Consider the following 13,378-nt stretch of genomic DNA (forward strand, 5'->3'; position numbering starts at 1 on the left):
TTGGCCAGATCACGTAATGGCTGTCATTCGACTAATGGCCGCTAGGAGTTTCGAAATGTTGTCGTCTCTCTCTTTTATCGGTCAATCTGACGAGACATTTTTTTCTTTCGACGTGGGATGTCCAGCTGGCCGTCCTTTTTAAAGCAATTCTCATAGGAAAGGAAGGAAAAAGAACGGAGCCCTGCATCAATCCAATTTGTTGATACACGGCCTGCCCGTATATAGCTGGCTGCCAGATTACGAGTCCCTCTGCTTGTGCTGGACGAGACGGCAAAAAGAAATGCCGTCATACTAAAGCCGCAGTGACATTTTCGTGGCGGTACGGATGTGCAACGGTAGGTCGACGAACGAATGTCTGTCAGCGCCAAAAAAAACACGAGAATTGGATTAGCGCACTAGACCTGGTTATCTTAAATCTTAATAATAACTTTTGTTTCGTATATTTCTTTTCACAGTTCCATTTTGTTTGTGTGTGTGTGTGCGTTTTTGTTTTTTTTTCTACTGTATTTTATTATCACGTTCTGGACTTGTGAAGCGGAACGAGTTGACAAGAGGTGGGTCTTCCATTTGAATATCAAGCCTTTTTTTTTCTACCACGGATTCCAAAAGAGTATCAGTCCGTGAGTGCTAGAACGAACTGCCCCCCCCCTAAAAAAAATGAAACCAAAGATTATCCTTAGTTGTATCCTATAAGAGAAAAAGAGAAAGATTTTAACATTTTCAATCCGGGTCAGTGTGATGCTCCTGTTGATGCAATCAGCGCCATTCAGCCACGTAAGGTTTCAGGCGACCTTCCGCTTTTTGTAAACAACGACGTGTGTCCCCCACTTTACTCGTCCGGGAAATCCTTTCGTTGGAATCAAAAGTTAGAGCCAACTGAGTCACATCATATATGCGTCCAAGTGTAGTGGTTAAGCTTTTTCTCGCCTGCCGAAATCATGTGCAGTTGCTGGTACAAAGCCTCATCCTTTTTCACCTTGCGTTACACATTTTGTATTTCGAAACGTGAATTTCCTCGGCTTTTATCGCGTTTCTTCCGGATTTGATTAGAGGCATGTGATCATTTGCCATTGTGACTGGTGAAGAGAAGACACAAAACAAAACACAAACTGGCCTTACACGGGGTTATCGGTTATCGTCTTGCATGTTGTCCTAACGTATCGATATGACTGTATCTAATTCCAAATAATGAAATATTACTGTTTTTTAGGGTTATCCTTGAGCCAGCTGAACCGCAAAGTTCAGAACAAACTGTTTGTTGAGGATCGCTGACCACTGCCCCTCTGCCTTTCGATCTTCAGGCAAAACACGGTTAACTGAACAGGAAGCTGAGAGGGGCGAAACAGTTAAGTTTAATGATTGTTGAGTTGGTGCGTAGTCACGAAATGGGACACTCTGCTCCATCCTCTCTCCCCACTGGACAAAATGAAACTATGGAGGTACAGGGATGGAAAAGAAGTCGGGCAAAGGTGCTGGACAAGTCGAATGTCTGAAAATGGAGTGTCAGAAAAGAAAGGGGGGCAAGCCCGACGTATAAACAGATGCAACGAAAACAATTGGAGAAAGAAAGGACGAAATAAAGAAGCGTACAGCATGTCAAAGTTTAAGGAGGATGTGGTGCTATCATGCTGGTATGGTGGGACGAGCCATTTGTAGCGTCAATCTTTCGTTGGGGTTAATTAGAGTGCGTGTTCCGCAATTGAGCTTCGAGTCCATATAAACAAGTCCACTTTGAAAGAACGAGGGTTTAGACGGATGAATGGAAACGAGTAAGAAAGACTCGTCACAGCTGTCGGGAGCGGCATATTAAAAGCAACACACACACAAAAAGGGGGGGGGGGACAATATCCCGAATCGATAATCCCAGTGCGTTAACTATCCCCTCCATACGCCTATCGATAACCCATCAGATTTCATATAGTCGTGAGCCCGCATTCAGCAACGCAGCAAATGTTCGGTTCCGTCTTTTTCGTCCATTAGAAAGTGATGGTGTGTACATGCACCATCATCATCATCATCATCGATCCAGCAGAGGGAACGATTTCAGGCTGTGTGTTGTTATGCGTAGAAGACACTAACACACTGCCTGATTGAAATATACTGTCTACATCCACCGTATAAATTGTCTGAATAGTTTTCTCATGGTCATCCCTTATGGCCAATCTACGGATGAAATGGCGTTTAAACGAGACTTCTTTTTGACGATCGAATGCTTCGTTCGTCCGTCATTCAACTTGTTTGCTCTTGCGTGTACCTCAACACGACGAGGATTCCCTGTCGGCAATCAACGATGGCCTATTGTATTGGAAGAAGTCGAAAAGAAGGAAACATCAAAGAAAACAAACAAAATGAGTGGAAACGAGGATGCGGTCAACAACAAAATCGATGACGTCGTCCATCTCTTTGCAACGAACACACACACACATAACATACAGTTGGGCGTCTCAGAAAGCGAGGCATCAAGGTGGGTCTGTTGCTCCTGCCAGACAAGTAGGAGGTGGAGGGGTTGCCCTTGCACCGGAGAGAAATCACAGGGTTTCTTTTATCAACGTAAAAGAGCTTTGCGGTTAACCATAGATGGAAGTTATTATAAGAGAAAAGACTAACTTATGATTCAAAGCTGTCGAAAGAGTCTTGCCACCACCGCATCGCGGAATCTCGTGGTGTGGAAACACAACAACAGGATAAAAGAAAATAGGAAGTTGTCCCGGATCGCTCCGTTTTTTGTTTTTTTTTTGTGCTGTTGTTGTTGCTATTTCACAGTCAGACTTGGCTGTAGTAGTTCGTTAGTGTTATTCCATAAATACAGCAACTGCTACACCACAACCGATTTTCCAGAAAAACGATGACACGTCGTTTGCCGCAGTTGCGTTTCAGGATCCGTATATTTATAAATATATATATATATTCAACACACAGGGTACACACTCGAACTTCCCGAACAACTTGTTATCTCTGAATCATACATCGACCGCGGTTTGTCTATCGTTGTTTTCTTTTCAACCCCCCTATCTCTTTGTTATACATGTCTCGCTTGGAATCGTCCCCCCCCCCTTTCCAACGGCTAGTGGAACAACTCAGGTGGAGCGTTATTATTATCATACGTAATTTTTTGTTCTTTTTCAAGTGTCTCTTTTTTTCTTGGAGAAGAGAAATAGATAGAAAAAAAAGGAGGCCACAAAGTTATAGTCGGCTTCAAAAGGAAGTACGTACTACATATATACATACAATGAAACAAGTGGAAAAAAGGGAGGAGGGGGGCCCTGTCCGACTTGGCGGTTTGTGCAACTGTGTTGTACAAAAATACATAAGCGCCGTATAGAACTCGGTAGAGAGTTGGTAAGAGACCACACTGTGTTGATAATTGCGTTGAACCGCGATCAAAAGAAAATGTTTTTTTCCTTTTTTTTTTTCTTAATTTTGTACAATTTACCTTTACTACCTCTCTTGTTCTGTTATTCTCTTCGATTTTTTATAGATTCCTTTTGGAGGATTGAAAAAACAAAAAAACAAAACAAAAATCTCAGGCCTTTCGACAAACTATTGTTGATCGCCCTTTCTTTTATTTCGAAGGATATTTTCCTATCCTTCTTTCGGACTAGTTCCGTGAGGTGTGCGGTTGCTTTTCGTTCTCGTGAAAAGGGAAGAAACGAGAGAAAAAAAAAAAAAGGAGATGAATATTTAAAAAAAAAAAAAATCTTTCTTTCATAATAATGTGCAGCGTCGTTGTTAACTTTTCCTCGGCGTTATATCTATTTGACTTCTCAAATGTCTTCCTCTGTTTCGTTCAATCTCTTGGCGACTCGTTTCTTAACAGAAAAAGAGCTTACGCCAAAAGAGAGAAAGAGAGAAGGACGAAGTGGAGAAGGAAAGGAAAACAAAACCAAACAACATCAGAGAGACGTATCTCCTCTTATTATAGTGCTGAGGTCTATAGTGGTTCAGAAGATTGAAGATTGGATCGGCTAGACGCAGCCAAACGTAACCGTCACTTTGGAGAAGCAGCTGGGTAAAATAGAAAAAAAAAGAAAGAAAATCAAATGACAACAACGAAAAAAAGAAAGAATGATGATTTAAAAGGAAATGCCCTTGACGAAGCCATTCAACAAGAGAAACTGGAAAAAAACAACAAAATGTTTAAAGAAAAATATCTATTCGAAAAAGAAAAAGACTTCATCTTTTTCAATGATAAACACCGAAAAAAAGAAAGTACACAATCATTGGGACTCAGCAGCTTATTTTTTTAATACACCATTTTCATTTGCAAGTTCCTGTTCTCCTTATTATTTAGTTTTTTTTTGGTTTTTTAAGTGTTTGGTTCTGCTGTTTGATTCAGCGATTATCTCCCAGCGTTGAGTAAAAACCGTTTTTACGGATCGGCTACGACGTAATGTTTTTTTTTTCTCTCTCACTGCCGATTATTGGGGGTTCCTTCTTTGACTCGGACGTCATTTCGTTTAGGGTTTTTTTTCTTCGGCCCTTTCGTTCGTGTCGCGCACATGAGATGCGTGTTAGCGCTAGTTGGATAGGAAACAATCGTTGACCATAGATAGAGTGAAATAGAGAGACGAGACAGAGATGGCATCACGCCCAACAAGAAAAAAACAAAACAAGAAACACGTCAGATAATAAATAAAGCTCTTTCACACTCACGCAGCGTATACCATTATAACTATACATGTACAGCTAGAAGTTAAAAAGGGAGAAAATGAGAGAGACCTGTCTCATGATTTATGTGATTCTGTTCCAATTCTTAGCCGTCACACCTTTTTCAGCTAAAAGTTGAAAGCAAGACAAGAGAGAAATGTCAGTCAAAAGAAGAAAAAAAGAGAAAACAGAGAGAGAGAGAGAAAAGTTAATAACAAAATGATGCTAAGAACAGGCTTTTTCTACCCTCATTTTCAACCCATGTTTATTATCATTTTTTCTTTCTTTTTTTTGTGTTTATACTTTTCAAACTTTTTTCTCCATGTTTTTTTTTTCCCCTTTGTAAATAGTTCGGTAGGTGAAGGGAGGAGTGCGAAGGAAAATAACACAGGGGGTTGAGGAGGGGACTTAAGGTGAATGTGCCACTTGATGAATCAAATATTTTCTAGGACACTGATCTAATTGAGGGGTCCAGGCTTCTTAACAACCCAATATGTGCACTGGTGCAGCCCTATAGCTATACCCTTCGTACCTATACAGCTCCATGTACGCAGGGCTTGCATCTGGAACAGGGCCATATGTTTCATCCTGTATGTATACAAGGCTTTTGGGGGTATACCCTTCCCAATGAGGGGGAAAGAAAAAGGTATTTCAAAAGAGACTGATGGCGCATATTTCCTCTAGTTGTGGCAGGCGGTCCTTGAAGAGCTTAAACATTCCGTGGGTCACCAGGTCATACCAGATCTTTGCCGACCCTTTGAGCAAACGTCGACCAACTGTCTGTCGGTCTCCCTTCTATTTGACTGTTTACTATGTTGCCCACAAGAAAACCATTGGCTACCTTCCGACTGACACAACACCGTGTTTCGACCACTTCCCTTTTATTTTTTTGATTTTATTGTATGTGTCTACTAGAAGAATGTAGCTAGTGTACCCTCTCTACTAAAAAATCAAATAAAATAGAAAATACATAAGCAGAATAATCGAATTGAGTTTCTTAAGCAAATTGGGATCGCCTCTTCAAAAACTGGTACGTCCCTATCTGGCCAGCTGATTGCCTCCTTTTCTTAGCTCAATGCGTAGGTAACGAATCCCATGAAGGTACACACAGTCCGAGACCTCCTTTACCACAGTGAGCGGCATATCTTCTTGTACTCAAAGTTCAACTACCGCCACAATTTAATATCCGACCAATGTACCCAACAACCTCCCCCTTTTTTTTTTTTAATCAGAACTTTTAAAAGGATATTACAAATCGGAGACCCTCCAAGTCCTTCGTTGAAAACATTTTGGAGCCGGAGGGCTCGTCTGTATAGTTCACCTTATTCCTCTCTTTTCTGTTGAGCTTCTGCTATATGAAAAGAAGAAGGAAATTTCTAGCAAAGTACCCATAACAAAAGGAAAGAGAAATCCAGTCAAACTAATTGCAGACTTTGGAGAACTTGGCCCGTGAACTTTGGCCCTCTCGAAAATCGGTGAAACAAACCTCCCTTGCCACCCTTGGCACAAGAGCAACAGCAGGAGGAAGGAAAAACAATTATATATATATATCTACTTGTACATCGACCCGTGTTTTTAACCATCGTTTATAAGCCTTTCTTCTGCAGAATTTATTTTTTTACTCTTCTTTTTTATCCTCTTCTTGTTCTCTATCATCTCATAATGTGTTCCAGCTGCTTTGTGGGCCCTAATATATAAATAAAAAAGAATACTCCTCCCACATCTATCCTTTTTTTTCACACCGTGCATATACACACTAAGTCTGTTCCAAAGAGAAGAAGAATCTTTCATAGTTGATGTGCTCAAGTTCCCTGGCACGTCAAAAGGAACAGTTTTCGGATGGGAACATCAAAGAAGATGGCACAGATACATTTTGGTGTGGCGCTACACACAATGGTGGACATGTTGGTTTCGAGCTTTTTCTTTTTTTCTCCAACCTTAAAAACAACAAATAAAAAGAAAAAAAGGTAAAAGGTTTTTATCTACTTCAGAGGAGATCCAGGACGGATGCGTCCAAAACATCTTCCTACAACCCCTCTCCATTTTCAATTGTCTTTCTCTAAGAACACTGAACATCTACACACAGTTTACACTCCCAGGAGAAGAGATCATTGAAAGCCCCCACTTGCCGTGTTATCTTCGTTAGTGTTTAAAAGGACGTGCACAGAAAGCCGAAGTCCCACGGCTGTTCCAATGGAAACTCGCGACCCTCAAAGTCGATTAGAAACATTTCATTCCAAGTCAGTTGAATTGGCTCTTTGGCTAACGTCATCGACACCAACATTATCAACGTCGTGAGTAGAATAATAATTTTAAATAAAAGGACATTTAAGAAACTGGAAAGTTGAAATTGCTGTAGGACCAAAAGCTTTGCGTGTCCCACCGTAACCGTCCGGATGCAAGTACAGTTCTCACGCAGTTGCATACACAGGGGTTTGTCATCGACGGGACGAACAATGTTTCATCAACCAGCACACAAACCTAGATAATACTAAATAACGGTTTCTATGAAAGATATCAAAACGATGAGTCAGCCATGGAAAGAAAATGGGCGAAATAAGAACACGATGTCTCAAATGATTTCACATTTCCGTCAATGGATGACCGAGTCATTAGTCACCGCCGTACGCGAAAGCTTTCGTGTAGTTTGGGGTTTGTTTGAAGCTCTTACTAGAAACACATGTCGCAGTGGCAAACGGCCCGTTTTCCGCCCTCCTTGTCTCCGCCTAATAAGCGGATTTCTTGTCCATCCGCCAGACCACCTAGAGGGGGGGACGAGAGGAAGGAAGAAGTGCCAATGAATGAAAATGAAATGCACTTTGTCCTCCCCTCGTTTTGTTGTTTTCAACACAATAGGCTAATTCGACTGTGTCCATCAGAAAGCTCTGGCTGAAGCATTAGCCTAGATATCTATGGTCGATGACTATACGCTTCTGTTACTCAATCGTCAAGTGGTCCATCATTGGTCCACCTGTGTGCGCGTTGCGCAAAGAGCCCAGACATCGTTATGCGCCATCAAAAAAAGGTGTTTTTTTCTTTTCCCACGACCGGTAGATCCAGAATTCGTGGAACAGCCTAATACAATGAGTCAACTTGGCCCCGGCTAGATTCAAAAATCGAATTATGTCTCTGCCGAACGACTTCCGACTAAAGAAACTCCCCATAATCGTTTCTCGGAAAACGATTGCTTTCCAAAGATCCTGGTTCTCATCGAAAACGAGCGCGCACGTATACACAAGTCCACGGACACACATATACAGTTAACGCGCGTGTGTGTTTATTTTGTATGATGTTCCAAACACTTCCTGTGCCTCCTCTTCATGCGTTGAAACGTAATAAAACGTTTTACACATGTTACCAGTGCGAGTCTCGTCGAGGATAGGGAGCTCTTGTCATGTCATCTTTTAATTGCAAGCCTTTCCATATGTTACCACTTGCGTTTCCACTCTGTTCAAACAAGAAGAAAGCAAAACGCATAAAATGAGACAAAAAAGGACGCAGTCAGTGAGGGAGGGCAACAAACAGAAAACATATACTAATAGTGCTGTTTATGAAAAAGAAAGAAATGTCCATGAAGTCTGTCAGAATGATGTATATCCTTTCGTAACTGAAAATGAGTGGCGGTACTTCAATTTGTTTTGTTTTTTTTTTCTTTTTTGCTGTTAAAATGGCATTTAACGGACGGAAGAATAGAAACTCGTAATGACATGGATGAAAGACAAATTCAAACGGTGGGGGGAGATAAAAATGAAGCCCAACACTCACAGGCAGGTCACAAAAATAAGAATACAGTAAATATAGCATGGGAACGGGAACGAATGAAAGTCAAAACGGAAAGGATGCGTGATCGCCGATTTAGGAAGAGCAGTCATTGACGCCTAAATGACGTCATCATCTTTTGTTTTGTTTTCGTTTTCTTCGAGGTGGATAACAACGACCGTTTCGCTCGGCCAAGAAAGAAGAAAAGCGCTGTGGCTCTAGAAAAAAATAAATAAATAGATAGAAGGCCAAGATTAATGTTGCATTTTTTTGTGTGGATGGACGTGCGGGTTTCCGTCACACGAGGTTCGGTGCCGCTGTCACTACACCGTGGCTACCGTGTATGCCCCGTCAAAGAGAAATGCCGCGTCGACACACGCAGAACTCGACCACTCAAAAAGAAGAAAAAAGAAACGAGTAAGAGAAAAAAACAAAAAACTATTAAGGTGGTAATAATAGTTATATTTTCGGGCCTCTTTGAAACTCACCTTTTCCGTGTTTTTAACTGTTTCTCTCATACCTTTTACTGCGTGTTAATGAGCCACGCGAAGATTGGTCATCTTGGGCTTTGAGAGAGCTATATACAAACGAAAATTCAATTTCCAACAAAGAAGAAGAAGAAGAAGAAAAAAAAAAAGACTTCAAAAGAAAATCATCTTGAAATAACGAAATAATAAAAAGAGCAGTAAACCGGTCGCTCGTAAAATGAGCAACTACGCAGATGACGGATAAAAAAAAAAAAATTCGAACGGGCGACACTCCCCGACAGTCGTTAATCGACCAACGTAAGGGCTGAATGGCTTCAAGAACAAGCGGCAATGACTGGCTGGCGCCCTCTTTTTCTTTCTACTTTCTTCATCAGTGTTTGAAGACAAGAGAGGAATGACTAAAAAAAAAGAAGAAACGGAAACGACTCTCACGGCCAATTCCACGAATAATCAATGAGCATTCATTCAACGCAAACGGCTTCCAAAGCCATTTTCTTTCAGAACGAAATTGGTCTGCGTAATTCCAGCTTGTGTACGATACACAATAGTACGTGGCTGACATTCGTGTCCGCACGCTGACGCTCCACCAGGACGCCCTAACGTGAGTAATAGCCTTGTTGTGTGCGACCGCAGAGAATATATACGACGACCAGGCCGCGGACTTTGGTTACATACAACATGTCTCAGTTCCCTTTTCCCTTTTTTTTAGCGACTGCGTGTCTACGAACGTGGACAGTCGATACTGAAAAGAGAGAAAACAAGGCAATGTTCGGTAATTTCACCCCCGTTTCTTTTTTGACGAGATTAAAAAGTAATACTTGGTCCACAAAAGTCGTGGCATGGATTTTGTCCAGTAATAACCTACTACAGTTTCCTGTTTGCCTGGCCAGGCAAAATTGGCTGACGTAAGCTCATCGGATCAAATGAATGTAGATATGAGCTAGTGCTTTTGCCGTATACTTTGGGCAAACTTAACGACCCTTCTGCCCAACTCCGATCTCTATACAACGCAGACTTGATGGGCTTCTCAATGCTGGCCATCTAAATGTGGCTGTGGGTTCTCTTTTTCTCTCTCTCTCTATGCAATATTAGCAGCCTTTCAGCGATATATATATATATACTATATAGATCCTTTGATAAATGCCAACTTGTAAAGCTTGTTATCGTATTCACAAAATCATTTCGCTCACTGGTAGGGACTCTCTTGTCGGCCGCCGTTGGCAAATCGCAAAATTGGCTCTCTTTTCCTTTTTCGAATGGCTTTCAATGAGCGATTTGATTTCTATCGGGACCGCAATACTCCATGGTCCAACGCACGGTTACATGTACACGAGCTTTGACAAAAGACGTAATCCGCGGACGGTGGGGGTCAGCGGCTTAAAGGTGCAGTGCAAGACACCACCTGCCCTAAAAAAAAACAACATGAGAGACATGAAGGAAGAAAGCACCTGGAAAGAGGAAAGAAAAACAAAAAAAGGGAATAATAACAAGTCACTAGATTCAGGAGGGGGGGGGGGGGAATCGTGACTAGCCAATGCGTGAAGCATAATTTTTCTTTTTCTTGGCATGAGTTCAGGCAAATCACAGCCAATTAGATAGAGGCCGCCCTGCCTGGTATGGCTGCCCGGTTGTACTTTGCAGCTGCAGCTGCCTTTTTTTGTTGTTGTTGTTGTTTAGTTGTTTTCTGTTGTTGCCGTTTGTATATTTTTCTGTTTTGCTGTACGCATCAGAGGAAAACGAACGAAAAAAGAAAGAAATGGCAGGTAAGACAAGGACACCCGTATAAAGATATGAATTCCCTCCCGCGAATAAACTATTCGTCAGATACGCTGCTGAATTGTATAAATACGTTACGAGCTATGCGGGAGACCCGGGAACGGGAAACCGCACATCACGAAAGGGGCGAAGCAGGACACCAAACAGACGTGATTGAATCGACCATGTCGTGACGGAAAGCAAGAAAGTTATACCTTAAGTTGACAAACCTCTTCTTTTTCCTGTTTATTCTCCGACTGTTTTTCATTTTTTTGTTTGTTTGTGTATCTTTCAATCGTTTTTCCCTATATTACGAGTGCATATTTGCATAATAAAGTTTACAAAATCACAGGTAAAACAAACAACAAATTCAAACTGCCAAGCAGCTGCCATCTCACAGTGGTCAGTCACGGAGCAGGTCACTCGCCTTATAGTGATTCACCAGATTGCATGTCCATACATAATCAACAATGCAAACGCACACGTGTACGCAGGTATACACACACACAAACACAGGGTGTATACATAATATGCCAATAAATCGTTGGTCTCTTTTCTACATGTCTCATGAGAGCAGCATTATCCTTAGCTCTTACAACACCACCAATTGCCGCTTAATTAATTTTTTTTTTTTTCGGGGTTGTGCATCGTTGTTCCATGGCTGCCTTTCTCTCCCGCTGCCTTTTTCTTGTTGTTCCTCCTCAGTTTTTCCCCTTGGCCTGGTTCAACCAATCCTATTATCATTACTATAACCATTAATATGATTTACTGCCGGCCATTATCAGTTGTTTATTCATTTCCACGTCACCGCTTTTTCTTTTTTTTTTTTTTTCAAGGGTCTTCGTTTTTCTCGTTCGCTCTCTGGGCTAATTGTTTGTGGCCGCGTCTTTCTTGTTCTTTTTTTTTCTTCTTCTTGTTCTTCGTTTTCTTTCTATCTCTCTCTTCTTCCCGTCGTTTGCTTCCCGTCTCGCAGCCGTTCTTTTTTAAGACATCGGTGATTTTCACCGCGGCAAACACCAACGCAGCACTTGAAGCGCGATGCTAATTTACGGTTACGATTATGACCATTGATTGTTAGTAGACAGTGTGTACAACCGGAGGAAGGGATGGGGGGGAGGCCTGAAGTTTCAGAACAAAAAAACAAAACAAAAGGATGATGGCAAACAGACTTGGAGGATATCGGAGAAGGGCGCATTCATAACACAACTCTTGTTGTGACACACTCAGGCGACTAATTACACCTGGGCCATTACCAACTGAACGCAGCGTGATGTCGCTCGCTCTCGCTGTTTTTTGTTGTTGCTCAGTTTGCGTGATTGCACCCCCCTCTTTTTGGTTTGGTTTCGCCTCCGAGCAACGACACCATCATGAAAGCCAACGTTTCGTTTCGACCTCAAGGTGTCCGTCGATCCGTTTTTCCGCCCGTTTCCCGAGCAATTTGATTTAAACAAAACAACAAAGCTTGTTTTTATTTTATTTTATTTTTTCTAAATCTTACTCTGAGCAGAATATTGATTACGAACAACATGCGAGATAAAAGAAAAAAGTCACGCTTGGACTTTGTATTTCGGCTGACACATCAATAAACGGCGATGAAGAGGAGCACACAAAGTGTCCTTGGAGTTTTTAAGTGCTCTTAAAAGTTCCTCGTCGGATGGCGAATCAACGAAGGTGATATGTATGTCCACCATTTTTGATTAGATGGAACGAAGCCATTATGCATCCACGCGAATAATTGAGAAATGGATCCGTGAAAACGATGAGCGCCTTCTCCTCATTAGCATCGGCTCCTTTGCGATGGCGGTTAAACACCCGACTTTCCAATCGTGCCATTACGAAATATATCAAAGCTTTCGTCGCTTTTTCTTCTTCTTCTTCTTATTCCTTCGGCAAACATGAAGAACGTCTTTCATTCATTTAACGTTGCGTGACATGCCAGTCCCAATCGCTCTGATGTCGACGTAAATTGACATCTACAATTAAATCCTTTTTTTTTTAAATAAATCCAACCCAGTTTTAAGACTCTTGAAATCGTTTTGCCCTCATTGTAAGGGCGCCCTTCATTCACCTGGTCAACGTCCGTTCCATTCTTTTGGTCGTTCTGTTGTGTTTTGTTTTCTCTCACCTCGAAGAAGGAAATCAAATACAAAGAGTCAAGGACCATGTCACTTCCTTTCAAAAAATCACTCGCAATGCAATTCCCAGCCGTCTGGCCTTGTCTGGTCCGTCTGGATTCGTAGCCCCGTGCTGGCAACGACAAATGCACGAGACGCATGCTCGCACAGAGACAAGACGTATAAAAACGACGGCATTCAGACGTGCCGAAAAGCAACACAAGCGCTCACGCAAATTCAAATAAGAAAAATGGAAAGGCGATGAATAATATAGACAAGGGGAGACGGAGAGAGCAAATACTTCACAAGAAATTGACTCCACTGTTGCTATAGTCCCAATTTTCGTGGCATTCCTATATTTGACATAATATCGCATTCATCGGAAGTTATGAAATCCTTCATCCATTGCGAAAACGATCTGGCTTCGATTATATTTTGTTATTCTGTCATGGCTTAAATTTATAGTGGAATGAATTAGCTATTTATGTTAGGAAATGGGATGTCGTTAATGTATTTCGTTATTTTCCTTCCTATACCTACCCCTACGTTTCTGTTGTATTTTACTCCTACACTGCTACTTCTTATTTCTATACTGCCATACATCGAAGGGGCATG

Source organism: Daphnia magna, linkage group LG3 (assembly GCF_020631705.1).
Source record: "Daphnia magna isolate NIES linkage group LG3, ASM2063170v1.1, whole genome shotgun sequence".
NCBI lineage: Eukaryota > Metazoa > Arthropoda > Branchiopoda > Diplostraca > Daphniidae > Daphnia > Daphnia magna.